We start from the raw sequence: 27437 nt of genomic DNA on the forward strand, positions 1-27437 counted from the left end.
CTTTCCAAAGCAGGGAAAGCTGAAGCATCACCTGTCTTGACTTTGATTTCAAATAACTCCAACTTTTTAAGCAGTGCATTGATTTTGTCCTGCACGTCAAAGACATTGATAGAGAGTCCCTGTAGTCCCAAATTCAGTTTGTTTATACGTGAAAAAATTTCAGACAAGTATGCCAGCTGACTGAGCCACACAGTATCCTAAAAAATGTCTGACAAGGGGAAATTTGTGACCTGAAAGAACATCTGGACCTCTTTGTGCAATTCAAAAGACTTGAAAGCACCTTTCCTCTTGAAAGGCACCTTACTTCAGTATGAAGCAAGAGTTGCACATGACCACTGCCCACTTCCTCGCAGAGCACACTAAATAAGGGAGAATTCATCGGTCTGGCCTTAATGAAGTTCACAGTTTTCACAGCAGAGTCCAGCACAGACCTCAGGTCATCAGGCATCATCTTCACTGCCAGCGCCTCACGATGGATGCTGCTATGAGTCCAGCTGTCCGAGCTGCAACTCCAATGTGATGACCTGTCATAGCCCTCGCGCCATCTGTACACACTCCCACACACTTTTTCCAGTCCAGTCCGTTCTCTTGGATAAACGTGTCCAGTACCTGGAATATGTGCTCTGCTGTAGTTCTGGTCTCAAGTGACTGGCAGAACATAGCAGAACATAGAACATAGTCCTCCTGAGCTGAACCATCATTTTCATATCTGACATAAACCAATAAATTGGCCAAATCTGCGACATCTGTAGTCTCCTCAAGCTGGATGGCAAAATATAGTCTGCGCTCAATCATTGTCAGCCATGTCTTTTATTCTCCGTGACACAGTATCGTTTGAAAGCAGTACCAAGTTTAACTCTTTAGCAGCTTTCTCTCCACACATGATGCATGTCATCTCTTTGGCTAACGCTAGACACAGTTGTTCCCCTATTGTGTGCGGCTTACCAGCTTTGGCGATCCGGAGGCTGGCACGATATGAAGCTTCCTGTGCTTTGATTATGGGTGTACCACAGGATTGAATGATGGATTTCGACTGCTTCAGTTCATGACGTTTTCGCAAAAAAAATCCACTGGCTTGTCCTTCAGCGCCATGTGTTTGGTTACAAGATGCCGTTTGAGATGCGATGGTTTCATGCATTCATTGCTAAGAACTTTGCCACATACCACACATTGCAGCCTGGGCTCTTCCTCTCTCCCACTCCAAATAAATCAAAATTTTATATAGTTTGGGTCATAATTTCTCACTATTTTGTAGCGTTTGCTGCTGCTAGCAGATGCTCTGGGGACTTCACCGGTGATATCAAAGTTGCCACTGTTAGCACCTGTGCTCGGTTCACTCTCGTCTTCTTCAGTTCTTGTACTTGAAACATCCTCCTGATCCGAACTTCTCTTGCCAGACTGAAGCTACAATAGCAGTTTTGAACTTTTCATAATTTTATCATCCACCTAACATTAATTTATATTTAACCTTTTCACAAAATTTCGTTGCCCTCAAGTGTGCGTTTTTCAAGGATACCGTTATAGGACGTATCACTTTATTGTTTCCATGGTGACACATCATTGCTTGTCACATGACCACAGCCAATGAATGACTGATGATCTGCTTTTATTTCCTTTTTTATTCCAAATATTCACAAATTTGTTAGCTATACTATAGCATTGCCTTTATTAACATCACCTTTATTAACATCACCATTATAAACATCACCGTTATAATTATCACATTAGTTGAGCTCTATGCGAGATGGGCACCAGGTGATTATAATGGATAGGAATTTTATTGCCGCTTCCATTCAGCAGCAGTGATGCGGATACCTCCTTACTGCATGGGCTCTGATTCCAGATCGCCCCGAGGAGGGGAGGAAACAGTGGGCGGGACAACTTGTTGCTCGGTCATCATGCCCCGAGCGTGGCGACGTAGTTCAAAGCGTTTATCAAGGCGGATGGCCAACTCCAGCAGTTGGTCAAAATGGACTGGGCATTCACAAGCGTAAATCTCATCCTTGAGGTCCGTGTTCAACCCCTCCAGGAAGCGGCCGACCAGGACAGGTTCATTCCAGCCGCAGGTGGTAGCCAGAGTACGAAATTCAATAATAGAATCAGCAATGGAACGCCTCCCCTGGCGAACCATGACGAGTAGGCGGGATGCTTCTTGACCGAAAACGGAACGATCAAATACCTTGACCATCTCCTCTTTAAACACCTCATACTGGTCACAGAAGTCAGACTGCATCTCCCAGACAGCAGTTCCCCACTCGCACGCCCTTCCAGTCAGCAAGGAAATCACGTAGGCTACACAGACACAGCCCTGAGCATAAGTGGTAGACTGCAGAGAAAACACAACTTCACATTGTGTAAGAAAGAAGCGGCATTCATGGGGCTCAGCGGCGTAACACGGTGGGTTGTTGATCCTAGGTTCGGAGGAACTGTGAATCCCCTGGGAAACGGGCGTCTCCAGACGAAAATGATGAAGACGCATGGATAAATCTGTAACTTGCGCAGCCAGGGTCTCCACAGCGTGTCTGGCTTCAGATATCTCCTCCTCGTGGCTGCCCAGGATAGCTCCTTGAACCTTGACCGCTGTGCGGTAAGGCACTTCCTCTGCTGGGTCCATGTTGGCCATGATTATTCTGTCAGAGATCACGGAGGACCCAAAAGCAAAGGCAGGTGCAGAAATGTAGTGTTGCCTATGAATATGAAATCTTCTGTTAAATCCCTCACACTGGGACCCATTCTGTATGACTTACATATCTCAGATAGAACTGACAAGATTGAAATATAATCACATACCTTTTATCTCACATAATCTTTTAGTTGAACGACTGCAGAAAGACCACGCCAGAGAACTTCAAAAAGCCAAGAAAAAAGAACAGAGGAAAAAGGCAAACAACGACCCATCTCCCTCAACACAAGCTGATTCAACAAGGCAAACAGATGTTATGGATCATCAGGCAGTTGGAAAAATGTAACAAGCAATTAATATATATTGTACGGGGGTTTATTTTGGAATGTCAATGTAAAAAGATAGAGAGTGAAATGTCAAAGTTGAAAAAGAAGCTGGCCTCACTAGAAGCATGATGCGCGCTTGCTTTGCAAACTGAAGTGTTTGTGGTTTCCTTTTATCTCTAGGCACAAGCGTAAAAGGTTCAACAGGTGTTGGGTCGAACGGCCCGCTTCTCTGACCTTTTAACTCGAGTGTGAAGTCAAGATGGGAATGTGGTTTTAACGGATAAATGTATTTTGAGCTTTTTATGAGTAGGTGGCAGAAAATTATGTATGTGCTTTAGTGTAAGTTAGCTTCCACTATGGAAAGTTTTAAGCCAGTTTACAATTACCCAATAAGGAATTGGTTTGAAGACGGCCCCCACCCAAACCATATAAAAGGTTTTGTTTCCTATTGCTCTGGGCTGCATTTCGGGGTGAAGACCTATACGCTTTTCTGTTATTTCTTTATGAATTTATTGTCTTTGTATTATTCTGAAACTTATTGTAGTAAAACGAAACCATATCTTTGGTAATTGGAAAAACTTTCAAAATAAGTCTCGGAGTGATTTTTTCCTGGAACTATCTTAACTTTTGATAGTTTAGATATTCATACTAAGCAAGAAGCCCAGTGGTACAGACCCAGGACTGAAGTGGTTTGGACCCCGCCGAGGATCCTGTATCGACCTCTAACGACGTTGACCTACAGGTAAGGGCCATTTATGATGGTAACAAGTTGTGGGGAGACTGTAGGGTTGTTTTACATGGTTACAGCGGTATAAAACACAACAGAAACAATGTTTATTAGAAAAGGCAACGCAGGAGTCTCCCGTCACACAGACGCAGAACTGAAGAAAACACAAATGTGACCGATCACGGAAACTAGGGACACAAGTCGGCAGCACAACTTTCGAGCAAAATTAGAAAGAAGCGGGTTTTTTTTCAAAATTGGTGAATTAAATTTTTTTGCAGAATCTGTTAGTTGAAATCACGAAGAAGCCTCTCCATGTTTGAGATAGCAGTATTGGTATATTTAAAAGCTTACATTTTGAGGTTGAAATCGACTTATTTTCGGAGATTCTAGCATGCAGTAGGGGCGTGGCGTGTCATTGTCTGTGTGTATTTCCATACTGGATAAGCCGGCTTTTGCCCCCGCCCTCCAAGTGAACAGAGTGGCTACTTATTATGCCTCTGGCCGGCTCTATCTGATATCAAAATTCAATGAAGATGGACGCCGCAAAGATTGTCGCAGACGAGCTGAACCGTGGCAGTTACACCGAAAATGTTTTGAAGTACTTCTTCGACAAGCCGCGCTGAAACAGTGAAACTGTTGTGCAAAGGGGCCATAGAACCGGCTGTAAAAGCCTGACTCGCTCAGAGAAGGAGGTACCGATTTTATGGCCTTCTATTTTACCTTTGCATTCTGATATCCCTGGAATCGCTTCCAATGCTTTTACATGTACAGCTAGGGGCAGAATGGCCTCCGGGTTCCGATCGCCGCACTTCGTGGGCTCGGGGAACTAAACCAGAGGTATGGGCGCGGCGCGCGCGCCCTCGGTGCTTGAATACGGCGACTCGCTGACAGCGGTGGCTGGCTGTTTCATATGTGACGTCCCGATTGCTTTGAAAGGGGAACGTTTTGTGAACAGGGAACAGACTTAATGGTCTGGCTACAATCTCCATAGAACATTAACTACGACAGAGAATCGAAATAGAGGATGCAGTTAAGACCTTTGCTGCGATGAAGGCCCGCCGTGCGCGCTTCTGAAACGTAAGTTAAGCTTAATTTGCTCTTTAGTTGTTATTTAAGACGCTGAACCTGCTGATGATATAACGTGCTTGCGGACATTTCATTTGTGTGTTTTACGCACACAAGAATGTGGTGTAAAGAGATTTGCAACAGTGATTTGAGGAGGTGAAATGTGATCATTTGGAAAATTCCTGTCATAACTGCTTAAAGAAAAATTCCAGCGGCATTTGCCTCCTGCATAAACTTTAATATTGTTGACATTTTGGGCACACGTGCGTTGCGCACTATTTGCGTTATATTTAGGGCTATGGCTTATTGGTCTTTGTGTGTTGTTGCTGGTTTTGCATTATATGTATATGGCATATTGGTCTTTGTGTGTTGTTGCTGGTATACGTTGCAAGTAGAGGGGCAGCACAATTGTTTTTCGCCTAGAGCGGCAGAAGTGCATTCACCGGTCCTGGGGGTGAGTTTCCATAAACATCAAAGTTTGTCGTTTTGTGTTCATTCTAAGAACACGTACACGTTAACTCATGTTTAGTCCATGTTTAGACCTTCCCATACCTACATATTGTTATAAGCTAGCTCAGGAAAGAAAAAAAAGCTGTAAAGCACAGGGGGGGAGCTTTACAGGGGCTATGGCTTATCTAAATGAGATGTAAATGAGCCCTATTGTCACTCCTAGCAGCAGAGAGAGGTGAGAACTGTACAATCTTTAGAGGCCGTTTATCTAACCTTTTAGCTTTTTTGAGTGCCTACCTTCAAATGGCCACAACTTCTCCAAATATTATCAGATTTCCATGTGTTAGAAAATCGTTGGAAAGCTTGGAGACTACACTTTCAGAATCTATGAATAACTCAAAATGCCCAAGAACCGACTTGTGTCCCTAGTTTCCGTGATCGGTCACAAATGTCAAAACTTGGCTGATGAGAGACAGCAGCAGAGGTCCCAGAGCAGGGTAGCAGAGATCAGCAAACGAGACTCGATCCCAAGGCCAGATGGAGGAGACACACAGACAGCAGATATGGTAGCTGGAGCTGAGCAGCTGGGTAACTGGGCAGAGAGCAGAATTAACGTACCAACAAATAACTCAAGACAAGATACTTCCCAAAGGCGCTATCTGAGACAAAGGTAACTGATGAACGTAAAACAGCGGCTGTACTCTACGAACAACAATAATCTGGCAATGAAGCAAGGAGAACAGTAGCTAGAAGTAGCAGATAAATTTAGACTAAAGAGAAACCAGGTGAGAAGGAGATCAGCGCGAGCGCTGATTGCGATGAGGATCAGCTGAGAGAAGAAGAGAGTGTGAGTGTGCATGAGTGTGATCAGCGGGAGTGCTGATTGCGATGAGGATCAGCTGAGAGATGAAGAGAGTGTGTGTGTGTGCATGAGTGTGTGTGTGCGTGATAAAGGAAAAGGGAGAGAGAGAGAGAGAGAGAGAGAGAGAGAGAGAGAGAGAGAGAGAGAGAGAGAGAGAGAGAGAGACCGAGACCTGGTTCATTACCAGTCTTGGGAACGTTACTTTAAAAAAGTAATTAGTTCTAGTCACTCACTACTTGTTCCAAAAAGTAACTGAGTTTAGTAACTGATTTACTCTATAGTAACGCTTTAGATTACAGCCCGGAAAGTACTGCGTAAGTACACCGAATTTACAGCGTAACTTTCGGTAATTATAGTGTACCAATAAAGTAAGTACGTGTAATTATAAGGGAACAATTTATAATATTTGGGGAATAAAGGGGTAACAACCAGATAAAATTCAAATATTATATGCAGTAAGTATTTTATAACTAAGGGCCAACTATTTTAATATTAAATGGTATGTATGACCTACTATGCTAAAAAACGTGGAAATTTCAAATAATTGATATACAGTAAGTAATTGATAACTTCGGGCTAACTATTCAAATATTATGTGATATGGCCGAGGCTACATGCAAAACAACAATCTTGTGTTCGAGAGCAATTTAGCGAGAACACACACATTCACTAAATTGGCTCGATCACACTCCTCTCCACATATAGCTGGTGTGTGGTGATCGCACTGGCGGCGTTGTACCATGGCTGCCGTCACATCATCCAAGTGAATTCTACAAACTGTGCGGGTTCCGGAGAGACCTCTGACATGGTTGTAAAGTGCGCTGGGTGTTCAGCAGTTCATATAGCAAATGTGCTATTCATCATTCAATCATAATCATACACCACGTACCGTTTTGGAATAATAGGTATTACAATATATTTTAAAAAAAAAACTTGAAATTCATACTGAAATTGAAATTGAAATAGGGCAGACAGCTGAAACCACCACATACTGAAAAGACGCGGAACACAGAAGGTTGTGCTATAAATGCATTAGTTGTCTAGGTAGTCCAGAACGCGCTCCCTACTGAGTCTCAAGGGGTAAAGCACTGCGTAGGCAAGGCCTACTTTTCTTGAACGGACGAGGAGCGTGACACCTTCGAACACGAATCTCGGTAAGCGCCTGTGAAAGTAGGCCCTATGCGTCTTTCAGATCCACCGCTATAAACCAGTCTCCGGGTCGAATGTGCGCGAGGATCTGTTTTATCGTGATCATTTTGAACGCATGTTTAGCAAGTCTTATGCCACGCGGTACCACTTGAAAATACTCTTTACCCCATGGAGGTATTTTGTCATGTCTAATGTAGGCTATTAATATAGGGCAACCAGAATGCAACCAAAGCACAGGATAGCAATAAGTAGATGGCTATAATTGAAAATCATATAAAATAAATGCCATGATCACTAGATTTTATACAGGTGTTGCTATAATGATTTTGTTAATGGTGATCAGCAACCAAATATTGATAATGTGGAAGTTACTGCCTTTTGCATTGGCATGACTTCTCACTTTTTGCTGACAATACAAAGGCAGAGTACAGTAACTTTAAAATAGTGGTCAAAAGTCAAGTTTGAGCACAAGATTTTTTTATGTAGATAATTTTCATTACTTAAACATCTGATTGCCCGATTTTCAGTGTCCTACCTATAATTAATTTGGCGGGACAACTAAAAATCTTTAAAGTCATTTTCTCAGTTCCACACTAGCGAGTTAAGGTCTTTTGCCTTTGTAGGGCAGTATAAAACACTTTTAGACTTTAGACTTTAGAGTTTAGACTTGGATGATGACTACAGCATTGCAACAGCAAAGTCCTCAATAAAGAGTAACTTCTGCTTTGAAAGATATCCCAACGTCTCCTGGTCTCAGAAGGAAAAAGTTTCCAACACCTGTAATATGACTGATAATTGCTGTTCCTTTTTTGAAAGTTTTTGACAAAAGCGTCTTCTAAATATGTAGCCTAAAATGTAATAATAATAATAATTATTATTATTATGATTGTTATTATTTGAGTTTATAACTATAAATTAGTTAACTTAGTAATTCAGTAATATGTTTGTCATAAAATAATTTATGAATGCTTTAAAGGTGCAGCCAAAGTAGCAATGATGAAGTAAGCGTTGATTTTCTTCTGCATTTTCTTCAGCATTTCACCTATCTATTCCACACCGAGCCGTTCTCTGAGCTTGGTTACGCTAAAAGCTGTTCTTGGACTAACAAGGAAGTTTACAGTTCTACTAGAAACTCTGGACTCGGAGATAACAAAGAAAGAATTATGTAACAAAGCATTAATTTATTGACAGCCCAGCAAGCAATTATTTATAAAGTTCTTTGTCGTAGGCCCCGTCCGTAGTTCATAATCCGAGGGTAGCGGATCTGCATTCCCTGGCTGAAGACGAAGGGAGGGGCGCAGCCGACTGGGAGGTATGGACAGGACCATCCTGGTGGGGAGGACGGAGGTAGTTGTCGCTTCGGCATCTGCAAACTCAAACATGTGTAAGTACCGATCTTTTATACAGAGAGTATAAGGACATGATTGGATAGATGTGAAGGTAATAATGACGCAGTAATTAAGTCTTCCTGGCAGAACTTTATGCTAAAGCTTTCATTTCTGAAACATACAGAATATTATTATAGTATAATGACCTCATATATGTCAAAAGCTCAAGGGAATTTGAATTTATCAATTCATGAAAATACTTTAAAATAAACAATTTCATAAAACAACAAAAAAAGTATAAATTAATTTCAATTTTGTCATTAAAACAGGTGAAGACCATTTTTTTTTAACTCACCATAAACCGTGAGATAGAAATCAATCCTCACACAATACTGTTGATCTGTAGAGTATAAGATTATTTGAAGGACAAATGATCTCTACTCACCAGAGACAGAAACTTTGGGGCCTTAATGTTACCGCCTTAATGTTTTTTCTCCTTTTATCCGTAGTCAGCATGTTCAGTTCTGGTGTTTGTGATGGTCAGAGATCCAGTATTATTGTCCAGCTTCAGTATGTCTCTGAATCTCCCATCAAGAACATCATCATGTACAGTGATTCTTCTGTCACCCGTTTATTGCCTTCAGCAATTAAAGTGTTTTCGATCCAACAAAACCCAAAACACTCAATCTGATAATCTTCAATTCTTTCAGTAAAATCAGAGTTTAGAGTGACAGAATATAAATGAATGTCATTAAAAGACAGAAGCTAAATGGAGTTTGGATTAATAATTGTATCTTTGTGCTGATTAAAATATAAATCAGAGGGGAAAAAATATTTAACTCACCAATGACAAAGAGCATGAAACTCTTGATCACACTGTTGTTCTGCAGTTCAAAATCTCCAGTATGTTCTGTTGTTTGTGATGGTCAGAGATGCAGTTTGTCGTTTGTCTCTGAATCTCCCATCAAGAACATCATCATATACAGTGATTCTGTTGGCCCGTTTATTGTTTTCATCTATTACAGTGTTTTTAAACCTCCACTGAATCTGATCATCATCCTTCATTTCAGTGAGATCAGAGTTTAGAGTGACTAAAACTCCCCACATCACTGACACTGAAGCACTAAACACTCCTGAAGAACAGAGTTTTTCACAGATTAAAGCTTTAAAATCACTTGATGTTTGTTTGTTGAAGCTTTACTAAAATACTTGTAAATCATTTAAATATGAAGTGAATAATATTCTGCAGCCATACAAAGACAAAATATGATGAATGAGAGAAAGATATATACATGTAACAACTAAACAGAAGACACTTTAATGTTTAATGCCACACTAAAACAAATGATGAGCTTCTTCTTATTATTTTATTTTATGAATCTATCCTGAATATAGACCTGAATTCAAACTTGATCTCTTCTATATGAGAAAGTTAATCCTCTAATTTAACCAGTAATTTATTACATGATACCAAAACAGAAGCAACTGAAACGATGAACACATATTTAATACTCACCAACCATACGGCTCAAACACAACCAGAGCAAAACAGGGTGAAACATCTTCAACGGTTTCAGTGCATAAATATGAAAAGACAAACTCCTCAATACTGGTTCAGTAAGAAATGACAGATGTGCTGATGTGAAGTCATATTGAACTCTAAATCAGTTAGCGAGACGGTCACACAAAAACAACTAGAGACAACTGGATCTTACAGCACAGTCCAGAGGCTTAACAAAATTTGCAGTACTGTTACATTTTTTAGGCTCCACTTTTGACTATTCGTGTGTAAGACTGCCCATGTGTCATTATGTTATGAGCACATAATGGACACAACTAGACAAAACAAGAACTGGGCCTTGAACACACTAATACACTCGCACGCAAACAAGAACTCAAGACATGCACACACATTTGAACATTTGACTCTTACTTGTTAGTATATTTCTAGTACTATGATGGGTGCCCAGGACATTCTGGATGTTATTGCTTGATCTTGTCATATTTATGACCCTTCTTCCTTAATAAATCTGAGGGGAAAAAAGCCTAGAATTAAAATATCGAAAATATAACTGCCTAGCAATGCCTGATTTTTGTCGACGTCACAATTATGTCACAGCATTAGCTGGAGGAAAAACAAAGAGAAAACTAGAGTTGGCCAAATCGACGGAGTACTGGCTCCAATTAGAAATTTTATCATACACCTGCTGATACGGCCAGACAACAACAAAAAACTGTCGACAGCTGTGGTACAACACAATAAAACGTGTGGACTGGACAGAAACAATCATCAAAAATGCGTCTCTAGAAAATATTCACCTCTTACTTTAAAATTTTTCTGTAACGTCGCTCTAAATTTACATTATTTACAAGAGGCATATACTTTAAAATAACTTTTTAGCCATTACATGCAATACATCTTAAAAAAATACCTTATCAATCACATTAAATGTTTGACTTTTTGTTGTATTTTGGCCCGGTTCACACTCATGTAGCTGTAGGAAAAGTTCGTATTGCCTGCTGAAATAGAAACACATCAGACACAGGTGAGTCAGGTGTATTCATCTACAGAGACAGTGCCAGTTCTGTAGCCGCCTCTTAACTTGTGCACAACTATAATGAAAAAAGTGTTTGCACATTATGCACAATCATTCAGCACAGTTATACAGTAGGCATCTAAGTTTCTCTTTACTATGCTACTATCAGGGAGCTGTAGACGTAAACCCTGTCAGATCATCCATCCATTGAGTGAGCATGTACTAGGGATGCTCAATACCACAATTCTGGCTTCGGTACAGTACCACAATCTAACACCGTAATATCATATATACAGTTCCTAGCATAAGTGAATACACCCAAGCTAAAGTTGACTAAAAAGAGGAATAAAAAAAATCTTCTTTTGGGAATTTATCTTACTGCCTTAATTAAAAAAATGAGGACATCAATTTTCTTTGTGAATGAATAATGTATCGTAAATAAATGCATTTTCTTCCTTAAAATACAGGGTGCATAAGTCAGGACACCCCTATGTTAAATTCCCATAGAGGCAGCAGATTTTTATTTTTAAAGGCCAGTTATTTCATGGATCCAGGATACTATGTATCCTGATAAAGTTCCCTTGGCCTTTGGAATTAAAATATCCCACATCATCACACACCCTTCACCACACCTAGAGATTGGCATAGTTTTATTTCAGTTAGCCTAATAGCTGGATTGATTTGCAATGAGAGATGATCTTATGGAAAGTACCCCATGCCAATCTCTAGGACTTTTATCAGAGTGCAAAAATACATCATTATGCTTAAGTTGAGTAAGTGCATGTGCAATATGCATGGTTTCATCACCATGGTTATTTACGCTACATGGCTAATCTGCTCCAGAGCAGGTTTTATTCTGGGTTAGAGATCGCTAACCCAAACTGGACCAATCAGCTGTGAGCAAATTGACACATATCTGATGCAATAAAAAAAAAATTGCATGGACGGGCATTTTCTCCCCACACACAACAAGGGGATCAATGTAATCGTTTTTAGTTTCTTTTAGTTTCTTTTTAGTTTCTTTTAGTTTCTGCCCCTGGTCAGTGATGGCGGCCCGGGGATCTTCTCAGTACGAGGCCAGTTTCAAGTGAAATGGGTGAAACATGGCAAACGCCGGCCGCTACTGATGCACATGCTTTACTAAAGCATAAATCTGTATCCAGATTTCAGAAGAATCATTTTGACATTTGTAATATAAACGTTGAGGTGTCTCGTCTGTCAGCTGATCTGATATTCGCTACTGTAATAAAGATGAACGTAACTTTTAATAAGCAGGAGAAATTCCAGACTTTAAACCAATAAACATTTAAATGCGACTTCAGGACGTTCCGTAAAATACATCTGTGTGTGAATTTCATCTTTGCACAAGGTTTTTCTCAGTTGCTGACAGACTGGACATCAGGGCATTAGTTATGGAAGCCAAGACTTAATGTCTGTCGTCATCTCCATTCGTAGTAATTATGTAACTTACTGTAATATAGGCTGTATGTAAAATGGGCTTCTCTGCTCATTATGCGCTGTCTTGCATCGTGTCTGACGGTTCTTCGATTACATTGATCTCCTTGTTGTGTGTGGGGAGAAAATGCTCGTCCATGGAAACTCTTGGTAGACGGACAGCACACGGGACTCTCTGACACACAGGAACACGGGGAGAAGCGTGTTGAAGCCGTGTGAAATCCCCCGGCCACAGTCACAGCCAAGGCTGATCTGGAAACGTCTGGGCTTGAGCTGAAACTGGACTCTTTGAGAGGAACATCTTGCAGCTGCTGCAACAATCCATCAGGGACGCTGGAAAACGCTGAAGGGGAACGTCTTGCTTCTCTTTGGAGGGTTTTTAAACCAGTCGTGATGTAAAATGGCATGTAAAGTCATCCGTGTCCCTCTGTCATGAAGTTTCTCAAGAAGATCCAGGCATTCTGTAAATGTTTTCAGAAGACAGTTGATTAGTCACGTTTGTCCTTATAGACACTCATAAACAGATTTCGAGAAATGTAGTTCATGTAAGGTCATGTTACCATGAAACACACAGGATTTCTTGCTGTTACTAAGATATTCTATAGATGCCCATGAACATTTATTCATTGCTAAACATTCATTGTCAATCCGCTGTGTTTTACACTTTGCTCATCACCGACACTAATCATTTTACTGAGCTCTATATGTTTTTCAAGCAATGTTATCTCCATTTCATTCCTGTTGTTGGTCTCACCTTTGGACAGATGTGACATTTGCCAAAAACAATGGCTTATTCTCAGGACCAGCGCATCCAGCAGTTTGCGTATGTCGTCAGTCGCAGCCCACTCAGCGTACTTTCTGACCGCTGCGTTTAAAAGGGGTTCATCAGCTCCTGTAAGAATACATTTCCAGAGTTTAGTAAAGCATCATCAAACACATCAACAGTGAACGGTGTTGGAGAAGCGACTCACGTCCTTCTGCGAGGAGCAGTGCGCCGCTGAAGTCCATCAGCTGGACTTGCAGGCTGTTTGGGTAGATGAGGACGTTCTTCATGTGTGTGTCGTGATAAACGCCATGATCCGTGCAGTGCTGCAGCGCAACAACGAGCTGCCGAATGATGTGTTTCACGACGTATTCGTCCAGGCTGCCTCTATTTCTCTGCACGTACTCAAACAAGGTCATGCCGTTTTGTGGATACTCCATAACCAGGATGTCTTGATCTTCCTTGACAAACATGTCATATAAGTGTATGATATGTGTGCTAGTTGGAGACTTTTGTAGCAGCAACATTGCAGCGGCGTCTCGACTCAAAGGTATGGAATACCCCATCTAAAGAAAAGAGATTGACTGAAGGTTAGTTGATTCCTAACTAATCTCTAATCTCGTAACTAAAGGCCCGGGAAACTTCGTTTTCCATCTCGCGAGCCTTTCAAAGTAAACTCTAGGGTTGCCCTGACGGAAGAGTAGTCATTCATTCAAGACATTAGTCAATTAATCACATGTTTAAATTAATTGAATTACGTAAATTAATTAACCACATACTTTGTGGTCTGTGGTGTTAAACCATACTTTGGGCTTAAAGAGTTTATTAAAGATGAAAGCAATGTACTTTACAACTGATGTTTCTAGGCTTTCAACTATATCTTATACTGTCTACATACAGTTTTATCAATTACCAAATTAGAATTTAATAAAACGATTCTTGGAGATTTTCATGAAGAATAAAGTTGTCAACTTACCAATTCCACGAGCTTCTCAGGCCGGCTCTTCTTAAAAAAACTGATGATCACCTAAAAAATGAAGAAAATTGTTGCAGACATAAGTAATCTGATCCATTTTTGTTTGTGTGGATGATAATCTAAAACCTTTACATTTCTGATAAAAACTGTAGGTTTATGTCAGGACTGAAAGACTAAACCAGAAGGAAACAAGTTTGAGTAACATACTCGTTTGCTATCCGAGTTTCGAAATCCCATATAATCACTGCGATTGCCTCTGGATTTCAGTTTCTTCACCGCGACATAAAGAGATTCAAAGGATCCTGAAAAACACAGGTTAGCATGTTAATATACAGCATGAGCCTGAACTCCAGCAGCAAACACACCTGAGGCCAGTGCGGAGCCGACAGGAGTCGAGATTCAACTAAAGCCAGAAGCATCAGCTAAAGAGGAGATGAAGCAGAGAGATAATAATGAACACTCACTGTCTGTCGGCCTGAACTCCAGCGGATCTGTCCGTGTGTGTGGAAGCTCCTGCGACGGCACAAAAGCACACACTGGGGTTTCGTTGGTGTGGAAGAGACGTTTCCCAGCCTTCCACGCTCTCCGGACGCCAGCACACACACTCGTCCATTTCCAGTGCTTTTCTGCAGACAACAATATTGATTAGAAACATGTGTTTCATTAGAGCAGGTTACAACTGAATGATCCACTAGTTTTGCATTGAAGAACACTAGTAAAATGACACGCACGTTATAATTGTCTCCTGTTTATTTCGTCTATATGCTCATGAGACCCAGAGAAAAAAAAGGTTGGTGAATTTAGTATTTCTTTAATGTCATTACATTTTTTAGAGCATAAGAAACAAATGGGAGACAACATTTGTGAAATAGAATATTTTATTCATTATGTTATGCTATGTTCTCTGTAGTGGACACCAGGACTCAGTTGTTTAAAAATAGTACATGAAATGACATTGGGATTTATTTATTTTCATTCACCAATAAATGTTTTGGTTTCAGGATTTTTTTTTTTTACCAAACTTTGTATAAAGATGATTCTCAACTATGTTATGGAAGATATATATGAATTGATATGCCATTTCATTGCAGTATGAGGGTAAAATGGCCATAAATGTAATTCCTATTCAATACAATGTATCTGTACACTGTATCTAATTGGTATATTAATTTGTTCTTGACTTTTATTATCCCCATGTTGCAAAGAGTTTCAACATGCAGACACAGAAAGAACAAACAATGTACATAAATACTGAAATACAAAAACACATTTTAAAAATCACAAAATCACTGACAAAAACAGAAACGATTCCCCGAGAGTCGTCTCTGGGCGCCACTCAGTAAACTCTACAAGAAAGAAAAAAAAAACTATCTTTCATTTATACATTAATGGAAAAATGCTGACATCCTAAACCTCAGACCGATTGTAATCTCTGGAACTCATTAAACAGAGCATGCCTATAGTGTGACAGGATCTACATGGCTTTGCTAAGGAATCTGGTTTGGTAAATTGTGGCAATATGCAATGGAAACAAAGTGTAATAATGGGAGTAATAATTGGCAACATTTTCATAATATTATCTAATATTTCATAGGAATATGAACGTGTTGCAAGCTATAGACGCTGCTGAGACATTACATGTCGCGTCGATGTTACGTGTCTTTACGGGATTTTTACAGGTTGTGTGTGAACACAGTCTCTGATTCTGTAAAATCACTGGCAGTGTGAATGAACCAAAGTCAAACGAACCCCAGGTCAAATCCCAGGTCACTTTATCCGTGTATTTTCCGGAATCTCTGTGTGAAAGGGGCTTGAGTGTATTGGTGTGTGTGTGTGAGAGAGAGAGAGAGAATGAACCTGTGGTGTTGTTCCCCCACGCGACTCTAGGGGGAGCGGGAGCTTCACACTCCTCTGTTGTGTTTCTCTCCTCCAACACTTCACTGCTGATCTCCTCATCCACTTGGGAATGTGCAAACATCATGTCCACTGCAGATCCTGGGCTTTACAGCTGCAACTGTGTTTCTACACTGTTAAACTAACTCTGAGTCTGATAATCGCTGCACTGACCCGAACAACTCGCCCTGTGACGTCATATGGAACTCGCGCTGCCGGTGACGTCACAGCCGCTGCACTGCGCGCGGTCGATCGATCGCCTCGAACACATTTAAAGAGACAGTTCACCAAAAGTTAAAAAGGATCATTATTTAATTACACTCATGTCGTTCCAAACCCGCGAGACTTTGAAAGCTGACAGATTTCCACACAACAGAGTTAAAGAACTTGTTACACTATAATCTATTTAAATCTAGCAGTTTAGTCCAAATCTCCTGAAGAGACTCGATCGCTTTATATGATGAACAGATTAAATTTAGGCTTTTATTCCCTGCTGTAAAAAAACAAAACCCTCTAATGCTAACTTTATAGGGAATTGTGTTGTTTTTATGTCCAAAAACACACTGCAGTAATTTATTAATCAGCATTTATACACACACTAAGCCACATGTTCAACATTACAGATTCTTTAACCATGTACAGTGTAAGTCATGAGTACAGAAAACTGAACACTTCAATTCATAAATTAAACAATATAATCATATAATCAGTGAATGAAAAGGTTTTTTTTTTGGGGGGGGGGGGGGGGGGGGATTTATAGTTTAATAATGATTTAATCACTGATACTCTCCATAATTTGGCCCAAAACATAAAGATATATAAAGATTGAGCAGTCACTGCAGATCTGAGTGTCCTGTATAAATGCGGTTGATGTGCTTTAATTCTGTTTCACTACCAGCCGCTGAACCTCAACAATCTGACAATCAACAAAGATCTACAGTCAGAAACAAATGAAGACACAACAAAGTTCATGAAGAGCATTTCCAGCATCTCTCCTGTTTTATTTGTGCTCATGTTGAGTTTCTCAGGGAGAATCTGAGCTCTCTCGTTCCTGACTGAGTCCAGCTGTTTCAGTGGATGATGAAGAGGAAGATGATGATGAGGAAGAGGATGATGATGATGAAGAGGATGAATGAATGAATGAATGGAGGCATTTATATATACTACTGAAATATATACTACACCCAAAGTGCTTTACAGTCATATCAGGGAATCTCCTCAATCCAGAGTCACATATAGCTACACACACACACACACACACACACACACACACACACACACACACACACAAAGAAACATGACTACACACTGCACTGCAAAGTCAGATGGGTTTACTGGGACTATGACGTGTTTTTGACATGAAAGTTAACAATCACTACACAAACACAAAGCCAGAAAGGTTTGTTTGTAGCTTTAAGGTTATTTATATGATACATGTTAAAATTGTTTGGGTTTATATATATATATATATATTCTGGGTTCAGTCATTTTTGTTGGGTTGTTTTCACTATGCTGACTAGGATTTAGGTCACACACTGCCAGCTATCAGCTGGGTTACTTTCAGTGATAGTAGTAACAGAAGAAACACAAGTAAGATAATGCACCCATATCAATATCACCAAGTGTAGTGTCATAATGATTGCCTTTAATCAGCTGCCACTGCACTTGCTGTGTGGGAATCTTTATTGATTATGCTTATGGCTGCATTTCATGAACAGCACTCATGCACTTTCATACTGACTTCTCCTTTTGCCTGTTATACCTCTGTTTCTCACAAAATCTCTAATGTTTTGTACTGACCGGTTTTGTAGCACATGCTCTTCAGCAGATTTGCATTGAAGACACTCAGATTTTGTGGCCAAATGACCTTTGGCTATGTGGATTTTAAAATGCCGCATCACAGCAGCAACTTCTGCTTTTGACCATATTATTTTCTTCCCAGGATGTTGAACACATTCAGTCACTAAAAAAAAGAAAGATAAAAACAAGAAAACATTGCAATGTGAAATGTTTAATTTTAAAAAATCAGTTACAATCTACAAACATTTACAATTTAGTTTTGATAATACATGCATTTCTATGACATTTTATGAAAAAAAATAGACTAGAATCAACATGAATTGTTTTTGCCTCAACAGAGCCAAGTCTGAAAGTTTAAAGATTGTTAATTGAAATGATGCGATAGACAGTAAAATAAATGGACACAGTGGATTTGGACAGAGAAAAGTGAAGCCCATTAGAAGTACTCCTTTCCTGATCGCTGAGTGCTGAGCTCGGCATTTTCACAGTGGAGCAGCGCGGGGCGAAAACCACCGGAAGCAGAAAATGAGACAATCCTTTTACGTCTTTGTTTGGGTTTGAGTGAACGCGTGCGTGCGCGCACTGGCGCCACCCCGAGTTTGGGAGAGGATCGGCCACTTCAAAAGCTCCAGTATCACTCCTAAATAAATACATTTGTGTTTGGATTTACATTTTAGACTCTTTCCCCTCCAAATATATTGAAATTGTATACCTATAGAGTATGAAAAACTACCTGTACGATGAGAAAAAATGCACTGAATTATCATTGGCATATGCAAAAAAATATATGATCAAAGCTGTAGAGTATTTATACATCATGGTAGTATTTGTGTACTAATTGTTTATAGTCATGACTTTGGCCCTAAAAGGCAAACATTTCTTTGACCCACCCAGACATGTTCTTTCCAGGCTTCATAAGATTCACTGCAGGATATTGTTTTATTATAACAAAACATTTGAAAAAACTATAACATCTTAAAGCAACGAGTATTTCAGCACAGACTCAAACTGAGCTTGACGATGTAGATGTGACGTGAGCAACCTTTCGGTCTTTTAGTAGCTGTGCCAAGAGAAATCTGAATCATTCCCCTCCGAAACTTGCAGAGATGCAGAGCGTTAGTTGGAGGTGTCCATGAGCTAGCAGCAACTTTCGTGATACGAACCGAATCATGGGTTTGGCGTTACAGCCAAAATGCCTCCACGTGGTGTATTAAAATGGTTAAATCCACAGCTAGCCGTGGATTATCCCTTGCTTATTTTAATTTATTGAAATATGCCGTTGCTTGTGGTTTGATTATTTTTTCTTATTTTCTTTGTTTTTACTTGACAGTAGTCCTTTTTTCCCCTGAACATATTAAACCACGCCGAAACAATGCCCCTAAAACTGACAAAGCCAAACCGTGACTAATTTTAACTGTTACACCCCAATTTTACGGTAGCCCAGTAAGAAATCATAAAAAAAAATGAAACAAGTCACAACACATGCAAGTTACTTTACTTCCTAAATGAATACGGACCCAAGTCAAAGTTGCTTTCACATTCTATAGTACTACACAACTATAGTGATCATACTGCCAGCTCCTACAGGCAGTCTTAGGTACAGTACCTTGGTATACACTCACCTAAAGGATTATTAGGAACACCATACTAATACTGTGTTTGACCCCCTTTCGCCTTAATTCTACGTGGCATTGATTCAACAAGGTACTGAAAACATTCTTTAGAAATGTTGGCCCATATTGATAGGATAGCATCTTGCAGTTGATGGAGACTTGTGGGATGCACATCCAGGGGACTAAGCTCCCGTTCCACCACATCCCAAAGATGCTCTATTGGGTTGAGATCTGGTGACTGTGGGGGCCATTTAAGTACAGTGAACTCATTGTCATGTTCAAGAAACCAATTTGAAATGATTCGAGCTTTGTGACATGGTGCATTATCCTGCTGGAAGTAGCCATCAGATGATGGGTACATGGTGGCCATAAAGGGATGGACATGGTCAGAAACAATGCTCAGGTAGGCCGTGGCATTTAAACAATGCCCAATTGGCACTAAGGGGCCTAAAGTGTGCCAAGAAAACATCCCCTACACCATTACACCACCACCAGCAGCCTGCACAGTGGTAACAAGGCATGATGGATCAATGTTCTCATTCTGTTTACGCCAAATTCTGACTCTACCATCTGAATTTCTCAACAAAAATCGAGACTCATCAGACCAGGCAACATTTTTCCAGTCTTTAACTGTCCAACTTTGGTGAGCTCTTGCAAATTGTAGCCTCTTTTTCTATTTGTAGTGGAGATGAGTGGTACCTGGTGGGGTCTTCTGTTTTAGCCAATCCGCCTCAAGGTTGTGCGTGTTGTGGCTTCACAAATGCTTTGCTGCATACCTCGGTTGTAACAAGTGGTTATTTCAGTCAAAGTTGCTCTTCTATCAGCTTGAATCAGTCGGTCCATTCTCCTCTGACCTCTAGCATCAACAACGCATTTTCGCCCACAGGATTGCCGCATACTGGATGTTTTTCCCTTTTCACACCATTCTCTGTAAACCCTAGAAATGGTTGTGCGTGAAAATCCCAGTAACTGAGCAGATTGTGAAATGCTCAGACCGGCCCGTCTGGCACCGACAACCATGCCACGCTCAAAATTGCTTAAATCACCTTTCTTTCCCATTCTGACATTCAGTTTGGAGTTCAGGAGATTGTCTTGACCAGGACCACACCCCTAAATGCCTTGAATCAACTGCCATGTGATTGGTTGATTAGATAATTGCATTGAGAAATTGAACAGGTGTTCCTAATAATCCTTTAGGTGAGTGTACTTCTCAGTCCAAACACCACTACCTTATTTTAATGGTATCAAGAAAAATGATACATTATAATTACCTCCATTCTGGCAGGCTTCTTGTATTGATGATGACATTTCATTTTGTCTGCCAAATGAAATGGTGCCATCAGGTTCATCATCTGCATCATCTTCAGTATCGGTCAACTGGATCTGATCTGAAATCATAACGTTAATTAAGTGTAATACTCTTGTATGGAAATGTTGAGATTGGTATTGGAATAACACCTATGCAATAGATATGCAAAATACCTTCAATTTGAATCTCATCAGGTGACTTTCCCTGGATGTTTCCAAGACAACCTTTGTCCATTGCTAAAAGTAGCTTAGAGATTTTCGCAAGCTGAATTGTTGCCTCAGGCAGTCTGTAGTGATCACGGTGGACACGTATATCATGCCCGAGAAAGTCAGCCACCTGATCCAACTCGTTGTCTGAGGTTTAAAATTTGCGAAAGGGTTGCAACATGTTTCCTAAGCTGGGTTGAGCGTAGATATTCAGGTTTTTTGGCTCCACACTTTTCTGCATGAAGTCTCAAGCTGTCTTGACCTCTGTAATAACTTAAACATTTTGGTCTAGCAAAGAGAAAGATATTGGCATCCTGTACACCACATTCCAATCTTCTGCTGATTAATAGATTCAGCGATTTCACCATTTGTGGTGTAAGGAGGACAGCCACCTTTCGTCCACGTTTGCCCCGGATTTCTACCCGAGTGAAGTGCTCACAAAGTTTCTTTTCAAACTTAGTTAATCCCAAGGACACATCAACATGGAGTACGCTTTTGTCTCTAGCAATGAAGTTCTTCAAGTGCATTTTTGACACCTCCCCTGCACGCCTTCGAATAAAAACTATAGTCTGAACAAGAGTGGCTTTTGCAAGGTCAGCGTAACTTTGGGGAGATGCTAATTTCTTCAGTTTGTCAAAGGCAGCATTTGCAGACTGTTCGAGGTGAGTATGAAGAAGTTGCACATCCTGGGTAAAAGGCAAGGTCGATGGTTTGTTGACTTTCTTCTCACTAAGTGTGTTCAGGGCAGAGTGTGATACAAGCTCACACCATTTTGTGAAGTACAGTGACTTGAAAGCTTCAGTTGATTTGATCAAGCCCTCATTTTCTGTCATCAAAGCCCTACAGTAAAAATAGGGCATTCTCTACAGAAAATAGCTGACATAATTCAGAGCAAGACTTGGTGCTGTGTAAGAGTTGTTTCATCAAAACCAGACACTTTTTTCACAGCTTTGACAAATTTGTGAATATTTCCAGGCTTAACAGCATCTTCAATGGTGTATAACGAATCACCACGCAAAACTAACAACACACGTGCACATTCCCTTAACTTCTGACGAATATACTCATATTTTGTAGTATCAGATCCAAGCTTGTTGTACAGAGATTGTGCCAGCTGCAAAATGCCGAAGTCATTACAAACAACTGTTGTTATATCATCCGGTCTCATTGGGTCAAGAAGCTTCCAAACCCCTTGAGAAACACTTTCAGAGAACACAGATTGAGCAGTTGAGGGTAGGCTTGGGCGGTATCCAAATTTTGATACCGTCAAACCTCCTCCCTATTTTACCGGGGTATACGGTATTACCGTGACTAATTAAAAATTATGACATAAGGCTCAGACAGCGTCACCAAACTGTTGGCTTGTGTCTACACCGTTCAGAAACTGAATACCAGATCGGGCATAAAAAACACACACAAAAAAATCAAGGCCAACCCGTGCACGTTGTGTCTGATCCCTGTTGACGGCATTAAATGTAATATGAGCCGGAGCCCTATTTAGACTCGACTATTTTTAATACGTGGGCAGTTATAATATGGTGGCGCCAAATAATTGTTTAACCCAGGTGCTCAGGGGGTGGTAGATATAAATACTATTTATAAATGAGCAAAAATGGGACAATTAATAATATTTAATTATTTTAATTATGACAATTGTATTCATTTTATTAATTCATTTAAATTAAATTAACAAGCAACAAGCCAGAAGTGCATTTGTAAATCCGGTGACACGCGTCCATTGATTTTTATTAATACAACTTTTCTGTCAGTGCTGCAAAGATTAAGTTGACGATCGCCATCTCCTAGTGAACGCGCATATATAGAGAGAAATGCAAATCATGGATTACATAATCAGAAGGTATAGGCTAGCCTTTTTCTTTTCGTTTTGAATTGTTTCGTTTAAAGAAATTGACGATTGATATCTCCGTAGTGAACGCGCCTATAGAGAGAAATGCACATCATGGATTAATCCGAGAGTATGCTGCCTATATTTCTTTTCCTTTTGAATTATTTCGTTTAAAGAAATTGACGAATCGCCATCTCCATAGTGAACGATAGTGAGAAATGCACATCATGGATTAAATAATCAGAGAGTAGGCTAGCCGATTTCTTTTCGTTTGGAATAGTTTCGTTTAATTTGATGATCGCCATTTCCGTATAGAACGCGCATAGAGAGAAATGCACATCATGGATTAAATAATCAGCGAGTGGCCTATTTCTTTTCGTTCTGAATTGTTTCGTTTAATGAAATTTCAAGCTTTATTTAGATATCTTTCATGTCTGTGAGACATACACTGAGTTTCGGTTAATTTATGATGAGATTTCAATGCAAGTGACCGCGGCGCGCCAGCGCACGATCATGTCATGATTATGTTGTCTGCTATATTTGATTCTTATTTATTATTGGTTGATAAAAAAAAAATATTAAAATTAGGATACAATTTATACAAAACGAAATTCACTTTAAAGAAAGGCCTTTTACAAAATGAAACTTAATTAAGTGGTCAATGTCTGACTCCCGATGCATCCCATCTTACTCGTGCTGTTCAGTTTTCATTATCAACGTAAAAAAAAATAACATTATAATATTTTAACAAATATAAACGAATGCGCTTATTTAATGAACTCGGGGCAAAATGCATCCTCGCAGCACAGAGTGGGTGGTTGTTTCGGAGATGCGACATTAGGTTAGAGGTGTTTCCATCTCTCGCGGTCACCTTTTTTATTGCAACATTTACAAATTGCCTCATCAGTATTTACCGCCTCTCCCTTCTCTCTCTCTCTCTCCTCCACACTGTCACTTGATGACAACTACATAAGCATTTTTAGGCATTGAATAAATTATATTTATTTATTATATATAAGTGCCGGTAATGACGGTATTGAAACTGATACCGTTGCTATTTTAAGACCCCGCGGTATACGATATTACCGAAATACCGCCCAACCCTAGTTGAGGGTAAGCCCAAGACTTTGGGCTTTGCAAACCCACCGGAAGCCTGTTCTGGCATGAAGTGGCATCTGCGAGAGTGCCGCAACAATTCTTTGCGGGAAAACATTCCTTTACAATAGACAGTGAATAAATTTAGACTGCTTAGAAGTTCTTTTTAATTTGATTTGCCCGGTTCCTGTTTTGAGAACAACTACATTTTGTTGAAAGTTACCACGATTACGTAATTTCTCCAGAAGTCGTCGACTTTTTACTGAACGTTTTGGAAAACTGAGAGCCTCCATCACTTCTGCTTCTGTCTTTTGTGTCTCTAGGTGTCTGGCAAGTTTAGACTGAGGCTTTTGACAAAGGTAACAGTAGTTTATACCTTTAACACCTGCTTTGTCATCTGTTGTTTCATCTGGTTTTTTTTTTTTTGGTATCAAATGTTTCAATATTCCCTGAGAGGGGACCCTGGGACAGAGTAGAGACCACCAGAGAACTTGCATCCGAATCAGATTCGGAACTATCAGAATTGCTGTCTGGTAAATAATCCTTATCTTCATGCATGTCCTCATCTGATTCTCTATCATCCTCTGAGCTGAAATCATGTTTATCCTAAAAATAGAATACATGTTTAACTACCAGTATTTTTGTTAAATAACAAATGTAATGGTACCTACAAAAGTAAATCTGACATACCTCAGGAAATGCTTGCTTGAGACAACCCTTGTGCCACACACCAGAACAAACTGAAAGGCAACAGTCAGTTAATATAAATTAATATATCTACAATAAAACACATTTAGCTATTTTTCAGTATTAGAATCATAAAAATGCATTTTTAAAATAAATCATTATTCACTAAATAATCTTCATTAAACAATTTCATTCATTTTAAAAAGTGAGATAAAATTAATTTGAAGGGAATGCACGTAAAGATCCTAGTTAATGATTAATATTGAGCATGATTGGTATTCAAAATTCTAGCAAAAGCTCCAGTCTCCTAGCCTGACTACGTCAGACTTCATACTTCCGCTCAATTTCAGTTCGCTTCTGTACTCAGTCTGAGATAGCGACCTATCTCTCAGTTTTCCTCACGACTGAATACAGTCGGCCAATCAACGAACAGAGGGCGGGTTGAGAGCCGTGATGTAGACGCTAAGCGCCGAGTTTAAGATAGGTTAGTGAAATCGAAAACGACCGTGGATATGGAGACACGGTATGCAAATTCGCTCTGTTGTGGAGAATATTCCTGGCAGGGGCGTAGGAATGAGTTTAACATTGGGGGGGACACATAAGGGAAACCTGACAGATTCGTTAATGTTTTGAACAGAAATGTGTCATAAATTTACTACACTGGAAAACATTCACCAACATACTTTATTCTACTAAAAATATACATTTGTAAAGATAAAGGAAAACACATTTTGAATGGCAGTAGTTAGGCTAACTGATAAATATCAAATCAATTCTTTAATTGCAGGCCTAATCAGGGGTTAAATTGGGATTTAATATTTGTGGGGCTCCCCCTAGGGGGGTACGGGGCAATACCCCCCGTGATTTAAAAAAATAAATAAATCATTAAATGGCACTTTCTGGAGACTTTTGTGCAAAGATATATATATATATATATATATATATATAAAGTAGGTCTAGCAAGTCTTATATTTCTGTAATTCACACAGATCAAACACAAATATGCTGACTGAATAGATTGCTAGTTTATTTTGAGTAGCCAGCTAGCAGTTCTCTTGGCAGTTTGCTGATAATCCGGTGTCTGAAGTAAAATGCTCAAAACATCTCCTGAGAAAAATCACATGGTCAAACTAGTCTTGGTTATTTAATTTTAATTTAGTCTTATTTTCCTTACCTTGTCATTCAAGGCCAGGGCACTTTTTGTACAGTTCTTGAACTTTTGCGTGCTTCCACATCCCGCGCAACTACGGATCTCCCAGATCTATGATCTATATTCATTATTTATTGCTGCGTAAATTTAGCCGTGTCACCTAGATGCGCGTGTGCGAGCGGTGCACGATCATGGTCGACTGACAACAAGATGAAGCAGCTGAACAAGAATACGGCCATGTACCAATTGTTCTCATCTCAGCTCCGCCGAGACAAAATAGACGCCATTTCAAATAGCTTTCATTTATGGTCAGAAATATGTTTTCAAAGCATCACTTTCATCAAAATTTATGTGACAATTTCCAGTAGGCAACTGACTGCAAACAGGCACATGACAAGCATGCGAGTTAAAGATTTCAAATCAAATATTTTTCTCCGCGGCATAATTTTTGGGTGGGACAAATCCGACTGTCTCCAATTTTGGGGGGACACGTCCCGCCCGGTTCCTACACCCATGATTCCTGGCATTTGCAAACTGAAGCCCGAACAAGAAGTGTGTTTGTTAAACATTTTAAATGGAGGTGATGTTGTGGCCCTGTCGAGCTCGAACTGGCACCCTTTTGACAGGTCAGTGTCTCCTTTCTTTTCCAGTTCTTAAATATTGCCATGTCATGCTGTAATCTTGCAATTAAATTGCAGCATTTCCGACAGACTCAAGATGAACAAAGAGCTGTGTTTAACAGAACTAATCCTAACTTTGACAGTTGGCTGCAAATATTTTCTTATTTCTCTCTACTGTTAAATATTAGAGGCACTAATTGTACCGTGGATGCATAGATTTACTTCACAAAGTCTGAAAAAGTCGTTCACAGCCATGTTCACTCCGGTGTTTCGCTCGGTGGTTTCGTTTTTGCATCATATATGTTTACAGCAGAGCATGTGAGCGGAGCGGAGCAGTAATACTTCCTCCTGAGTGGAGAGCGCCTTTCTGAAGATTCTGCTCCGCTTGCTCCGTCCGCTCAGTGCCGCTCGCTCAACCCAGAATGCCCTATTGTGATTTGCTAGTTCGAGAATCGGTGAATTAGCTAAAGCAATAATGGGTTGGTTATTGAGTTCAAACATTGTTTTAAGGAAGTTGCGAGCCTTATGCATTAATGCCCAGTAAAAAAAAAAAAACACAGTTAAGAATGAGCAGGGAGGAGAAATTGAAAGGGAGTGTGGAGAGACTGTGAGAGTTAGCAAAGATTCATATTGGAATCTAAAGCGTCACATTGCCAGAAAGCACGAGGATGTGCTACGCAAACATGGTAGTTCAGCAAAAGGTGAGCTATAGCCTATACCAGGGGTTCTCAAACATTTTGGAGCCAGGGACCCCTTACGGGGGAAAAATATTTCCAAGGACCCCCTCATATTTATAACAGTGACTGAGCCCAAAGTTAATGTGGGAGCGCTTAATGAAATGTTTTGACACAAATAGTCTTCACCCAGGGTCGTATGCAGGGTTTTCTAAATAGTGTACTGAGGTGCCAAAAGTGATCCACTGCTAGGGGGCAGTGGAATACATTTTTTGTCAAGTAG

The 27437-nt window shown here is 40.0% G+C and overlaps 2 protein-coding genes across 2 annotated transcripts in view; both read right to left on the reverse strand.

Moving 5' to 3' along the window:
- Positions 1-27437, reverse strand: part of LOC143741621 (uncharacterized) — a 399552-nt gene that overhangs the window by 118208 nt on the left and 253907 nt on the right. The window lies entirely within an intron of this gene.
- Positions 20484-27437, reverse strand: part of LOC143741618 (uncharacterized) — a 548742-nt gene continuing 541788 nt past the window's right edge. The window contains exon 7 of the transcript XR_013205174.1: positions 20484-20493. The gene's annotated coding sequence lies outside the window, so the exon portion shown is untranslated. The remainder of the gene's footprint in view (positions 20494-27437) is intronic.

Source organism: Siphateles boraxobius, unplaced genomic scaffold, assembly GCF_051911475.1.
Source record: "Siphateles boraxobius isolate OS27281-9 unplaced genomic scaffold, OSU_SipBor_1 19, whole genome shotgun sequence".
Lineage (NCBI taxonomy): Eukaryota > Metazoa > Chordata > Actinopteri > Cypriniformes > Leuciscidae > Siphateles > Siphateles boraxobius.